The 14,971-nt window shown below is 43.6% G+C and overlaps 1 protein-coding gene and 1 pseudogene across 4 annotated transcripts in view; one reads left to right on the forward strand and one right to left on the reverse strand.

The window, feature by feature from the left end:
• Nucleotides 1–14,971, reverse strand: part of CDC42BPB (CDC42 binding protein kinase beta) — a 130,225-nt gene that overhangs the window by 100,985 nt on the left and 14,269 nt on the right. The window lies entirely within an intron of this gene.
• On the forward strand, nt 12,736–13,348 carry LOC103892432 (large ribosomal subunit protein eL13-like; annotated as a pseudogene).

Here is a 14,971-nt window from a genome sequence, read left to right on the forward strand (position 1 = left end):
CTATCTAAATACAAGCACATGCAATTCTCCCTTAATAGGGCTGTTATTTATTTGTATTTTATCTTTTATTATTTTTAAACTCATTCAACTGGAAAACACTAGTGACAAGAAAAACAAGTTTATGCCAGGGACTTTTTTTTCATCCTAGCATAGATCCTGAGATCAGCAGAGTTGATCTGAGTTGCTGAAACCTCCTGCATATAAACCATTTTCAGCAGGGTTCTTATCAACTGTCCAGAGCCAAATACTGAATTATCTGAGTCCAACTGCCAATCTTTCTAAATTGAATAGTCAATATGTCAGGAATACTACGGTGTTAAAAAAGAAAAAAAGGATAAAAGTAAACATTTTTATGGGAAATTTTCTCTTATCCAAAATTCCTTCAAGCTTTTACCTTATTTAGACATTGACTCTGCATTTCTGCATGAGGAATAAGTATGTCTCTGGAAGGAAAAATACTGTTGCTAATTGTATGAACCTTCTAGGACCTAATCCAGCACCAGACAAATGAGGCTAAAGAAATGCTAAATTGCACTTGTAATCCCAGCACTTTGGGAGGCTGAGGCGGGCGGATCACGAGGTCAGGAGATCGAGACCATCCTGGCTAACACGGTGAAACCCTGTCTCTACTAAAAAATACAAAAAAATTAGCCGGGCGTGGTGGTGGGCGCCTGTAATCCCAGCTACTGAGGAGGCTGAGGCAGGAGAATGGCATGAACCCGGGAGACGGAGCTTGCAGTGAGCTGAGATTGCGCCACTGCACTTCAGCCTGGGCAACAGAGCAAGACTCCGTCTCAAAAAAAAAAAAAAAAAAAAAAGAAATGCTAGATTGGCCAGGCGCGGTGGCTCACGCCTGTAATCCCAGCACTTTGGGAGGCTGAGGCGGGCAGATCACGAGGTGAAACCCCGTCTCTACTAAATATACAAAAAAAAATTAGCTGGGTGTGGTGGTGGGCACCTGTAGTCCCAGCTACTTCGGAGGGTGATGCAGGAGAATCGCTTGAACCCAGGAGGCGGAGGTTGCAGTGAGCTGAGATCGCACCACTGCACTCCAGCCTGGTGACAGAGGGAGACTCCATCTCCAAAAAAAAAAAAAAAAAAAAGAAAAAAAAACAGAAATGCTAGACTGCAGCCCTCAGTGGCCAGACACGCATGTGAGCGGGAAGCAATATTCAAAACAGCAATAGCAATCCATCCAGCAACTCCAGCCCTCCCAGCACCTGGGGGGCTCTCCAGCCAGCAACTCCAACCCTCCCAGTGCCTAACTGGCTCTCAGGGTGGTTGCTCCTGAACCAGAGGAAGGGCCACCAAGCAAGCCGCCCTCAAGAGTGAGGCACTCACTTTCCTTCCTGAACAGAGAAGTGTGGAGTGGCCAGCCTGGCCTCACCTTGCCCGACAGGAGTGACCAGTAGTCGCCCATCTCCATGGGGCGTGCCCAGCACGGTAGCAAAGCCCTCTCATGGCCATGAAGTTTAAGGTGGAAATGGTACCTCTTTTTAAAACATTTAAGAATTTTTAGAAGAATCTGGTTCTTTTAAAAAAGAGGCAAAGAAAGTTTGAGGAGCATAGTTTGGATAACAATGGCTTCAACGGCTTCACTCATTTTAAATGTAATTTATTTCAGCCTCAACAATTAAATGTGTTCAGGTGGCCAGGCACAGTGGCTTATGCCTGTAATCTCGGCACTTTGGGAAACCAAGATGTGTGGATCACCCGAGGTCAGGAGATCAAGACCAGCCTGGCCAACATGGTGAAACCCCATCTCTGCTAAAAATATAAAAATTAGCTGAGTGTGGTGGTGCACGCCTGTAGTTCTAGCTACTTGGGCGGCTGAGGCGGGAGGATCACTTCAACCTGGGAGGTGGAGCTTGCAGTGAGCCCAGATCCCATCGCTGCACTCCAGCCTGGGTGACAGAGGGAGACTCCATCTCAAAAAAAAAAAGTGTTCAGGGCTGGCTCACACCTGTAATCTCAGCACTCTGGGAGCTGAGACAGGTAGATCACTTACGCCTAGATGTTCCAGACCAGCCTACGCAACATGGCGAAACCCCATCTCTACAAAAAAATTCACAAAAATTAGGCCAGTGTGGTGGCATGCACCTACAGTCCCAGCTACTCGAGAGGCTGAGACAGGAGGATGGCTTGAGCCCAGGAGGTGAGAATTGCAGTGAGGCAAGACTGAGCCATTGCACTCCAGCCTGGGTGACACAGTGGCACCCTGTCTCTACGCACACACAAAAGTGTTCAGATTGGCTGCCAGACTACCCACCTCCAATATGTCACATATCCAACTGAACCTAAGCATTTCTGAGTTACTTTTTTTTAATTAAAAATATCCTTTATGCTGATAGTTTTCAGTATTATAAAAATGCCGGCATGAAGGAAATGAAATCAGAAAAGAACATGACCCAGACACCAAGCAGAGAAAGACGGCCAGTGTGCTCCTGTATCGTCATTTTTAGCTCACCATCCCCACGTAAACGCAGTAATAAACAGGAAGGAAGGATGTTTTCACATAAGACTTGAAAATGTTTCTCTGATTTCATGAAAGTAATTGGTAAGCCAGGAAAACTACCCTTTTCGCCAGATGCCTAGAGATGAGACACTAAAATCAACAAATGAAAGAGCTTTCCAAATAATCAATAAAACTTTACGACAAGGTCAGCAAATGTTTAACATTTTGCAGAAGGACATCTAGCTTTGTGCAGTCTGCATTTCCTTTCACAAGCTACAAGAGCTGTCAAAAATGCTTCTCCTTAAACAAACGCTGCAGTAAAAATACAAGATTTATACTACCAGGGTTTATTTGATTATGAAAACTGTACTTTTCCAGAATGTCTGGCGATTTCCAATTTCGCATGAACTTGGTATTTCTCGCAGGCACCCACACGCAGGCCTTTCCCTAATGCTCTCAGCAGGAAGTGCCTGGAGCTCCTAACAGCACCAAGGCCCAGCCTCTGTTCAGCCTGATTTGCAGGTAGAATGCCCAACCCGTCCGGCTTCTAAGAGCTGGATTCCGGAAACAAATTAAAAAGCTGACGTACCAGAGACCACAGCATCACTCACATGGATGCACAAGTATCAACTAATTTTTCTGAACTTCAGTTAAAAAATCAAAAAGCTTAAGATCACATTTTAAAAAGTTGAGTCCTCACTAATTGTCAACTCCAAAGTGTCTCCAGTGAACAACTACTGTTAAGACCTGCCTTCTACTATTATTATTATTATTATTATTATTTTTTTTTTTTTTAAGAAAAATGCCACAAGCCCAGGGCATCCTCACCCAGCAAACAGCAGAGGGAGCCGAGAGCACCAGCCGGCGACCAGCCTTGTGTCCTCAGGGCAGCGGCAGGTGTTTCTGATATGAAGGCCTGGAGAAGCAACACATATTTCACTCACTTCTCCTTGTCCCCCTCTGCTGTCTCAGAGCGACAGATACAGACTCTCATGCTCACCCACGAGGACCAAGGAGAAGGGAGGTGATAATGCACTTCTCGACCTCTCTGCACCCCCACGTGGGTGCACACTTGGGCCTCAGGCCTCTCCAGCTCCTGACTGGAATATACGTTACCACTGCAACATCTGAAATGAAATCAGAAATGCCTATTTTTCTTACACCAATTTAACCCCCAAATAGTTTATTTCCCACAAAATACACTGGGCCAATAGTATAGGAATGATCTGTCAAATGCCAAATTTGTCCAGCTAGGAAAACACTAGAAACCAGTTAAAACTTTTGAACAGGACAGGACAAATGCCAATTCTTCCACAAATAAACTGCAAACAAAAAAAAAAAAAAAAAGGAGAAAGAAAGAGCCTACAGATTAGAAGAGATTAAGGAGATGTACAATCCAAATGCCTGTAAAACAAACCAACTTTTTTTTTTTTTTTTTTGAGATGGAGTCTCGCTCTGTTGCTCAGTTTGGAGTGCAGTGGTGTGATCTTGGCTCACTGCGACCTCCGCCTCCCGGGTTCAAGCGATTCTCCTGCCCCAGCCTCCTGAGTAGCTGGGATTACAGGCATGCAGCACCACGCCTGGCTAATTTTTATATTTTAGTAGTTTCATCATGTTACCCAGGCTAGTCTCGAACTCCTGATGATCCACCTGCCGCAGCCTCCCAAAGTGCTAGGATTACAGGCATAATCCACCGTGCCCGGCCACAAATCCACTTTTTTTTTGTTTTTAAAAAAAGGAAATTTAAACAATGACTATTTTATGATATTGAGAAATTACTGTTATTTTTTTAATATCATATTATTATGGCTATGTTTTTAAAGAAAACTCTCATCTTCTTGAGACACATACTGAAATATTTACAAATGAGATGACAGATTTCTGGGATTTTCCTAAAATAATCCTTTTTGGGGAAAGGGAATAAAAATGAAATACAACTGACCGAGTTGATAACTGTTGAAACTGGGGGTTCATTATTCTATATGCTCTACTTCTTTTTTGTTTGTTTTGTTTTTGTTTTTTTGTTTTGTTTTGTTTTGAGACAGAGTCTCACTCTGTTGCCCAGGCTGGAGTGCAGTGGCGCCATCTTGGCTCACTGCAAACTCCGCCTCCCGGGTTCACGCCATTCTCCTGCCTCAGCCTCCCAAGTAGCTGGGACTACAGGCATCCGCCACCACGCCCAGCTAATTTTTTTGTATTTTTAGTAGAGACGGGGTTTCACTGTGTTAGCCAGGATGGTCTCTAACTCCTGACCTCGTGATCCGCCCGCCTCGGCCTCCCAAATTGCTGGGATTACAGATGTGAGCCACCATGCCCAGCTGCTCTACTTCTAAAGGTATTTGAAATTTCCAACTTTGAAATTTGAATAGGAAATATTACCAATTACTATCACTTTTATTAATACTCATTACACAAATAAGAATACCACCATATAAAAAACTCAAGAGACTCCAAAAAAGGAAGAATGACATTTTCATACATGGGCTCATCACTATTTTCAATAATATTTAAATAGAGGATGACTGAGTGACATGGGATACCAGCTAGAAGTTTTTGAAAAATTAGTTTCCTTTTACAAATACTCAAAACAGGAAGATTGAATCCAAATCACTACAAGCTCCTGCCCCAAACCACACAGCAGTTTCCTCACTGGAAGTGCATCGCGGCAGAAGAATCAGCCCCACGCCTGGTGTATTTGCCATGAGTACGTTTGTTTTATTGCTGGCATTCCTTCTGGGTCATAAAGCAGTTTTATGAGCTGGTAAAACTTCTGTACGGATTCTACAAAGCTACCATGGCGAAAGCTTCAGTATTCAGTACAACATATCTGTCTCCATCTCCCGCATCTGATTGATACAGGCCCTTTGGACTGACTGGACTTTCAAAAAGTCTAAGGTGGCGACTCTCTTACTGTTAAAATGTTTATCTAAGTCTTCCTTTCAAATGTGGTACTGGAGAACGCTTTAGGACAAACAAGAAACATTTCAAATTCTCCATACCAAACTTTATTTTTAAAAACATTTAAGGCCAGGCATGATGGCTCATGCCTATTCCCAGCATTTTGGGAGGCCAAGGTGAGAGGATCACTTGAGGCCAGGAGTTTGAGACAAACCTGGGCTCAACTAGTGAGACCTTATCTCATTTTAAAAATACACATTTAAAAAATAGTAAAAATGAAAACATTCAAAGTTCATTTTACTGAGAATATTTCTCTCAAATTATAAATGCAGTATTTTAAGCATCATTAAACTTGCAATACAGTCAACAACAGGAATTACCATAGCCGGGAAAAAAATAAACTGTTAAGAAAAGGGATGTAGAGGCTGGGCGTGGTGGCTCATGCCTGTAATCCCAACACTTTGGGAGGCCGAGGCAGGTGGATCACATCACCTGAGGTCGGGAGTTCGAGACCAACCTGGCCAATATGGGGAAACCCCATCTCTACTGAAATTAGCCAGGCGTGATGATACACACCTATAATCCCAGCTACTCAGGAGGCTGAGGCAAGAGAATCTCCTGAACCCGGGAAGCAGAGGTTGCAGTGAGCTGAGATTGTGCCACTGCACTCCAGCCTGGGCGACAGAGTGAGACTCCATCTCAAAAAAAAAAAAAAAAAAGAAAAGGGATGTAGAGGGGACTATGAAATGGATACTAATTCAGAATAGCCTGGATTTTTAAAGTTTCTTTCCTTAATATTAAACGAAGTTTTATTTATATTACAAACCAATTATTATTAAAATGCTATTGGAGAAAAACTATAAAATCTGATCAACTGAGGAGATCGATCTAGCAGTATTCAAAAATACCACCATTCAACAGGGGCAACTAGCAATTAATTCTATACTTTTTTTTTTTTTGAGACGGAGTTTCGCTTTTGTTGCCCAGGCTGGAGTGCGATGGCACAACCTCAGCTCACCACAACTTCCACCACCCAGGTTCAAGCAATTCTCCTGCCTCAGCCTCCCGAGTAGCTGGGATTACAGGCATGCACCACCACGCCCGGCTAATTTTGTATTTTTAGTAGAGATGGGGTTTCTCCATGTTGATCAGGCTGGTCTCGAACTCCTAATCTCAGGTGATCCGCCTGCCTCGGCCTCCCAAAGTGCTGGGATTACAGGCATGAGCCACCGCGCCCAGCTCAAGTGGTTCTATAAATGCATACCTTAAAATTTCACTCTCTAAAATATTTTTCAGGGGTCAGGTGTGGTGGTTTACACCTATAATTCCAGCACTTTGGGAGGCCTGACAGGCAGCAGGATCACTTGAGCCCAGGAATTGGAGAGCAGCCTGGGCAACACAGTAAGACATCAACTCTACAAAATATTAAAAACAAGGCCAGGCAGCCAGGCGCAGTGGCTCACACCTGTAATCCCAGCACTTTGGGAGGCCAAGGCAGGCGGATCACGAGGTCAGGAGATCGAGACCATTCTGGCTAACATGGTGAAACCCCATCTCTTCTAAAAATACAAAAAATTAGCTGGATGTGGTGGCGGGTGCCTGTAGTCCCAGCTGCTCAGGAGGCTGAGGCAGGAGAATGGCATGAACCCGGGAGGTGGAGCTTGCAGTGAGCAGAGATCACGCCACTGCATTCCAGCCTGGGTGACAGAGCGAGACTCTGTCTCAAAAAATAAAAATAAAAATAAAAATAAATAAGGCCAGGCACAGTGGCTCACACTTGTAATACACCACCACTTTGGAAGGCCAAGGCAGGAGGATCGCTTGAGCTCAGGAGTTCGAAACCAACCTGGGCAACATGGCGAAACCTCATCTGTACAAAAATACAAAAATTAGCCAAGTGTGGTGGCACACACCTGTAGTCCCAGCTACTGGGGATGCTGAGGTGGGAGGATCACCTGAGCCCAGGAGGTCAAGGCTGCAGTGAGCCGTGATCATGCCACTGTACTTCTGTCTCAAAAATTAAAAATAAAATAAAATATATTTCTTTTTTTTTTTGAGAGGGAATCTCGCTCTGTCGCCCAGGCTGGACTGCAGTGGCGGGATCTCAGCTCACTGCAAGCTCCGCCTCCCGAGTTCACACCATTCTCCTGCCTCAGCCTCCCGAGTAGCTGGGACTACAGGCACCCGCCACCACGCCCGGCTAATTTTTTTTTTGTATTTTTAGTAGAGACAAGGTTTCACCATGTTAGCCAGGATGGTCTCAATCTTCCGACCTCGTGATCCACCTGCCTCAGCCTCCCAAAGTGCTGGGATTATAGGCGTGAGCCACCACACCCGGCCTAAAATATTCTTAAACACAAGACTGAAAGCTTCTTAATTTTTCCTAAAGCTACAGTAATTCTGACACCAAAATATTCCAAAGATAACATACAAAAGTTAAAACCACAGACTATCTACAGACTACTCCTCATTTGGAAATACAGATTTAAAAAAATAATTTAAAAAAATGAATACGATAGGCTCAACTGTGCAGTTAGAGAATAAAATGCCATAGCTAAGCATGTTTTATTCTGGGAATGCACATATGATTCTATAGTATGTATATCAATACAGACAATAAAAAATAGCCAAACAAAAATCACAGTTCTCTTGATACATGCAATAACCATATTTCAACATTAATTTCTCATTAAAAGTCTTGACTTTTTATTTTATTTATTTACTGAGATAATGTCTGGCTCTGTTGCCCAGGCTGCAGTACGGTGGCACAATCATGGTTTACTGCAGCCTCGACCTCCCAAGCTCAAGCAATTCTCCTGCCTCAGCCTCCTGAGAAGCTAGGACACAGGCCCACACCACCACGTCCAGCTAATTTTTGTGGTTTTTTTTTTTTTTTTTTTTTTTTTTGTAGAGACAGGGTTTCGCTATGCTGCCCAGGCTGGACTCAGGCAATCTGCCCACCTCTTATAGGCGTGAGCCACCACGTCTGGCCATCTCAGACTCTTAGACTAATCAAAATCGGCTTTCAATGTTTAAAACAATCTTTCAAATTAACATTCAATTTTAATGGAAAAAGACTAGGACATGCTTTAAAATAAAAAAACAAGGAAGACAATTCTAATAAACTCGAGGGAAGGGGACTTCACTTTTCACGGCATACCTACTTCTTGTACTGCGTGATTTTATAACAAGCACACTTTTCTTTTTCTTTTTTCTCTTAAACAGGGTCTCACTGTGTCACCCAGGCTGCAGTCCAGTGGCACAATCACAGCTGACTGCAGCTTCGACCTCCCCAGGCTCAAGCAATCCTCCCATCTCAGCCTCCCGAGCAGCCGGGGACTACAGGTGTACACCACCATGCCCAGCTAATTTTTGTATGATTTGTAGAATCGGGGTCTTGCTATGTTGCTCAGGCTTATTTTCATAATTAAAAAAAATTAAAATAAAAATAGTACTTGCCAAATGTACCTTTTGTGATTGGTATTCTGATACTTTCAATACATGGTATGAGGGGCAATCCCAAATCACAGAAAACCACGGCTCAGCTGACCTACAACTGCCCTCCAAGGACGTTTGTAAAGCCCAAAGCTAAGGGAGGTGGCTCAAGAGATATCTGGAGAAGAGTTTTTAAAGAATTTTAGGCCAGGCGTGGTGGCTCACGCCTGTAATCCCAGCACTTTGGGAGGCCGAGGCAGGTGGATCACGAAGTCAGGAGATAGAGACCATCCTGGCTAACACAGTGAAACGCGTCTCTATTAAAAATACAAAAAATTAGCTGGGCGTGGTGGTGGGTGCCTGTAGTCCCAGCTACTTGGGAGGCTAAGGCAGGAGAATGGTGTGAACCCGGGAGACGGAGCTTGCAGTGAGCCGAGATCACGCCACTGCACTCCAGCCTGGGCAACAGAGCAAGACTCCATCTCAAAAAAAAAAAAAAAAGAATTTTAAAAACTGGCTGGGTGTGGTGGCTCATGGCTGTAATCCCAGCACTTTGGGAGGCCGAGGTGGGTGGATCACGAGGTCGAGAGATCAAGACCATCCTGGCCAACACAGCGAAACCCCGTCTCTACTAAAAATACAAAAATTAGCTGGGCATGGTGGCACGTGCCTGTAGTCCCAGCTACTCGGGAGGCTGAGGCAGGAGAACAGTGTGAACCTGGGAGGAGGCGGAGCTTGCAGTGAGCTGAGATCACACTACTGCACTCCAGCCTGGACAACAGAGTGAGACTCTGTCTCAAAAAAAAAAAAACCAAAACAACTTCTGGTCACAGCACTCCTTAATAGCCCAAAAGCGGGCAACCCAGATGTCCATCAGGAGTGGATAAAGAGAGGGTTGTGAATACAGTGGACACTACACAATAACCACAAGGAACTAAGCTGCAGCTATACCCAATCACGTGGATGGATCTCAGTTACTCTTACTTACAATTACTTTTTATTTTTTGAGACACAGTATCACCCTGTTCCCAGGCTGGAGTGCAGCAGCATGCGCTCGGCTTACTGCAAACTCCACCTCCTGGGTTCAAGCAATCCTCCCACCTCAGCCTCCGGAGTAGCTGAGACTACAGATGAGCACCACCATGCCCAGCTAATTTTTCTACTTTTTGTAGAGACGGGGGGTCTCACTATGTTGCCCAGGCTGGTCTCGAACTCCTGGACTCAAGCGATTCGCCCACCTCAGCCTCCCAAAGTACTGGGATTACAGGCTACAATTACCTTTTATTATGGTAAAATATACGTAACATAAAATGTACAATTTTAACCCTTTTTTGAGATTGACCAAGAAAAAAAACAGCAGCAACTCAAATTTCTAGGATGGAAATAAAAGAAGGGACACTACTGACATTAACAGAAATAAAGAAGATTATTAAGAAAAACTATAAACAACTGCATGCCAACAAATTAGATAATCTAGGTGAAATGGACGAATTTATAAAAAGACACAAACTACCAAAATTGACTCTTGAAGAAAGAGAAAATGTTAATAGATCTACAACAGGCACAAAGATTGAACTAGTAATCAAAAAAACACAAAGAAAGCTATCCAGGCCTGGACAGCTTCACAGGTGCTATCTACCAAACATTTAAATAAGAGTTATTACCAATTCTTCACAAACTCTTCCAGAAAAAGGAGAACACTTCCTAAATCATTCTATAAGGCCAGTATTACCTTGATACCAAACCAAAAAAAAAAAAAAAAAAAAAAAAAAACATACAAGGAAAGACAACTAGAATCAATTTCCCTTATGAATACAGATGCCAAAATCTTTAACAAAATACAATACTAGCAAACTAAATTCACCAACACAGAGAAGAATTATATACCATGATCAAGTGGGATTCATCCCAGGAATGTAAGGTTGGTTCAACAAACAAAAACCAATTAATGCAATACACCATATCAACAGAAGAAAACGAGCCACACAACTATCTCAATGGATGCAGAAAAATCACAACAAATCCAACACCCTTTCACAGCAAAAACTTAACAAACTAGACATAGAAGGAAACTTCCTCAACCTGAAAAGGGGCATTTATGAAAACCTACAGCTAACGCCATACTTAATGGTGAAGGCTACATGCTTTCTCCCTAAGATCAGAAGAAAGACAAGAATGCCCCTAGTGCTATTTCTACTCTATACTGTACTGAAGGTTCTAGGCAAGGCAAGTAGACAACAAGAAGAAATAAAAAGTATCCAAGTTGAAAAGGAAGAAGCAAAACTATCTACTCAGAGATAATTTTATATATAAAATTTATATGATTTTTATGTAAAAATTCTAATGAATTCACTAAAAAAACTATTAAAACTAATTAAAAAGTTCAGCAATTTTGCAGGATATAAGATCAATATATAAAAATCAATTTACCTCAGGAATAAATTTAAGAAAGTAAGTGCAACTCTTACCCCTGCACTGTGAATGTAATTAATGCCACTGAACTGAACATTTAAAAATAGATAAAGTGGCCAGGAGCAGTGGCTCACGCCTGTAATCCCAACACTTTGGGAGGCCAAGGTGGGTGGATCACCTGAGGTCAAGCGTTCGAGACCAGCCTGGCCAACATGGTGAAACCCCGTCTGTACGAAAAATACAAACATTAACCAGGCGTGGTGGCAGGTGCCTGTAATCCCAGCTACTAGGGAGGCTGAGGCAGGAGAATCGCTTGAACCCGGGAGGCAGAGGTTGCAGTGAGCCAAGATTGTGCCACTGCACTCTAGCCTGGGCAACAGAGCAAGACTCCATCTCAAAAAAAAAAAAAAGTTAAAGCAGCAAATTTTATATATTTTTACCCCAATTAAAAAGAAAACTAAACAACTCTCACTCCGAAAACTATGAAACTTTTTTTAAATTAAATTTAATTTATTTATTTATATGAGACGGAGTCTCACTCTGTCGCCCATGCTGGAGTGCAGTGGCATGATCTCGACTCACTGCAACCTCCGCCTCCCAGGTTCAAGCGATTCTCCCACCTCAACCTCCCGAGTAGGTGGGATTACAGGCGGCTGCCAACATACCTGGCTAATTTTTGTATTTTTGTAGAGACAGGGTTTCACCATGTTGGCCACACTGGTCTTGAACTCCTGACCTCAGGTGATCTGCCCACCTCGGCCTCCCAAAGTGCTGGGATTACAGGCGTGAGCCACCACAGCCATCCTTTTTTTGAATTTTAAAAGTTCTAAATAAGTGGAAAGGCATCTTATGATCGTGGGACAGGAGACTTTAATACTGTTAAGATGGCAATACTCCCTAAATTGACCTACGGATTCAAAGAAATCCTCATAAGAATCCCAGCTGGCTTACTATTAGAAACTGACAAGCTGTTCCTAAAATGCATATGGAAACTCAAAGAACTTAGAAAGAACTGTCAAAACAATCTTGAAAAAGAACAAAGTTGGAGGACTCATACTTCCTGACTTGAAAACTTACTACAAAGCAACAGTAATCAAGACAGTGTGGTACTGGCATAAGAACAGACATATATATTAATGGAATACAACCGAGAGTCCAGAAAGAAACTCACACATTTATGGTCAACTGATTTTGACAAGGATTCCAAGACCATTCAACGGGGGAAAGAACAGTCTGTTCGACAAACATTGTTGGAACAACTGGATATCTGCATGCAAAAGAATGAATGTAACCCCTCTACTTCGTATCATAGCAAAAATTAATTCAAAATTGATCAAAGAACCAAACGTAAATGCTAAAACTAAAAAACTCTTAGAAGAAAACACAGGTATAAAAGAAAACACAGGTATGAAACTTTGTGACCTTGTGCTGCCAATGGATTCTTAGATATGACACCAGAAACAACAACAACAACAAAAAGTTAAATTTGTTTTCCTGCACAGAAGGGCTCTAGGCAGCCACGGCGCCCAGCCAGAATGGCATGGAAGCCCCACTTCCACAAGGACCGGCAGCTGGCTCATGGCCACGTGGTTCAACCAGCCGGGCCGGAAGATCCGCAGATGCAAGGCCGGGCAAGCCAAAGTGCCCCACATTGCCCTGCACACCGTGTCGGACCCATCCGGCCCATCGTGTGGTGCCGCACAGTGCGAAATCATACCAAGGGGCGCACCAGCCATGGCTGCAGCCTGGAGGAGCTCAGGGTGGCCGGCATTCACAAGAAGGTGGCCCGGACCATTGGCATCTCTGTGGATCCAAGGAGGCGGTACGAGTCCACCGAGTCCCTGCAGACCAAGGTGCAGCGGCTGAAGGAGCACCACTCCAAACTCATCCTCTTCCCCAGAAAGCCCTCGGCCACCAGGAAGGGAGACAGTTCTGCTGAAGAACTGAAACTGGCCACCCAGCTGACAGGACCGGTCACGCCCATCCCAAACGTCTGTAAGAAGGAGAAAGCCCAACTCATCACTGAGGAGAAGAATTTCAAAGCCTTCGCTAGTCTGCACATGGTCCATGCCGACGCCCGGCTCTTTGGCATACCGGGAAAAAAGAGACAAGGAAGCTGAAGAACAGGATGTTGAAAACAAAAAATAAAGCCCTCTTGGGACTTGTAATAAATCAGCAGTTTAAAAAAAAAAGTTAAATTAGACTGCATCAAAATTAAGAACACCTGTGCTTCAAAGGCTACCATCAAGATAGTGAAATGACAACCCACAAAATGGGAGAAAATATTTGCAAATCATATGTCCAATATGGGGCTTGTATCTAGAATATACAAAGAACTCAAAATTCAACAAAAACACAACCCAATTTTTTTTTTTTTTTTTTTTGAGACAGAGTCTCGCTCTGTTGCCCAGGCTAGAGTGCAGTGGCGTGATCTCGGCTCACTGTAAGCTCCGCCTCCTGGGTTCACGCCATTCTCCTGTCTCAGCCTCCCGGGCAGCTGGGACTACAGGCACCCGCCACCACAGCCGGCTAATTTTTTGTATTTTTAGTAGAGATGGGGTTTCACCGTGTTAGCCAGGATGGTCTCTATCTCCTGACCTCGTGATCCGCCCACCTCGGCCTCCCAAAGTGCTGGGATTACAGGCATGAGCCACTATGCCCGGCCAAGACAACCCAATTTTTTTTTTTTTTTTTTAGTAGAGATGGGGTTTCACCATGTTGGCCAGGATGGTCTCGATCTCTTGACCTTGTGATCTGCCCACCTCGGGCGACAACCCAATTTTTTAAATGAGTAAAGAACTTGAATAGACATTTATCCAAAGATATACAAATGTCTAATTAACACATGAAAAGATGTTCAACAACATTCGCTATTAGGGAAAAGCAAATCAAAACCACAATGAGAAACGACTTCACACCCACTAGGACAGAAAATAACAAGTGTTGGCAAGGATGTGGAGAACCTGGAACCCTTGTGGGCTGCTGGTGGGAATGCAGACTGCTGTAGAAAACAACCTGGCAGTTCCTCAGGATGCTCAACACAGAGCCTTCGCACGACCCAGCAATTCCACTCTGAGGTATATACTCGAGGGACATGAAAACATATCCCACAAAAACTTGTACATCAATGTTCAGAGAATAGGTATTAAAAATAAACAAAAGGTACTTTGGGAGGCCCAGGTAGGTGGATCACCTGAGGTCAGAGGTTTGAGACCAGCCTGGTCAACCAGGCAGCCAAAAGCCGCCTCTACCAAAAATACAAGAATTAGTCAGGTGTAATCCCAGCTATTTGGGAGGCTGAGGCAGGAGAATCGCTTGAACCCAAGAGACAGAGGTTGCAGTGAGCCAAGATCGTGCCACTGCACTCCAGCTTGAGAGACAGAGCAAGACTCCATCTGAAAACAAACAAACAAAAACACCAAATAAACAAAAGGTAAACAGATGTCCATCAACTGATGAATGGATAAACAAAATGAGGGCTGTCCACACAACCAAGTATTATTTGGCCATAAAAAGGGATAATGCACTATATATGCTACAACATGGGATGAACCTTGACAACATGATGTCAGTCATGAAAGATCCATATTATATGATGCCACTTACAGAAAATACCCAGAACGGGCAGATATATAATGAAAGTAGATTTGTGGTTGCTCAGGGCTGGGGTGGGGGTAGAGTTGGGGATAATAGCTAAAGGGTACAGGGTTCCTTTGGCGGTGATGGCGGAGATGGTTGCACGACTCGATGAATATACTAAAATACACTGAC

Source organism: Pongo abelii, chromosome 15 (assembly GCF_028885655.2).
Source record: "Pongo abelii isolate AG06213 chromosome 15, NHGRI_mPonAbe1-v2.0_pri, whole genome shotgun sequence".
Lineage (NCBI taxonomy): Eukaryota > Metazoa > Chordata > Mammalia > Primates > Hominidae > Pongo > Pongo abelii.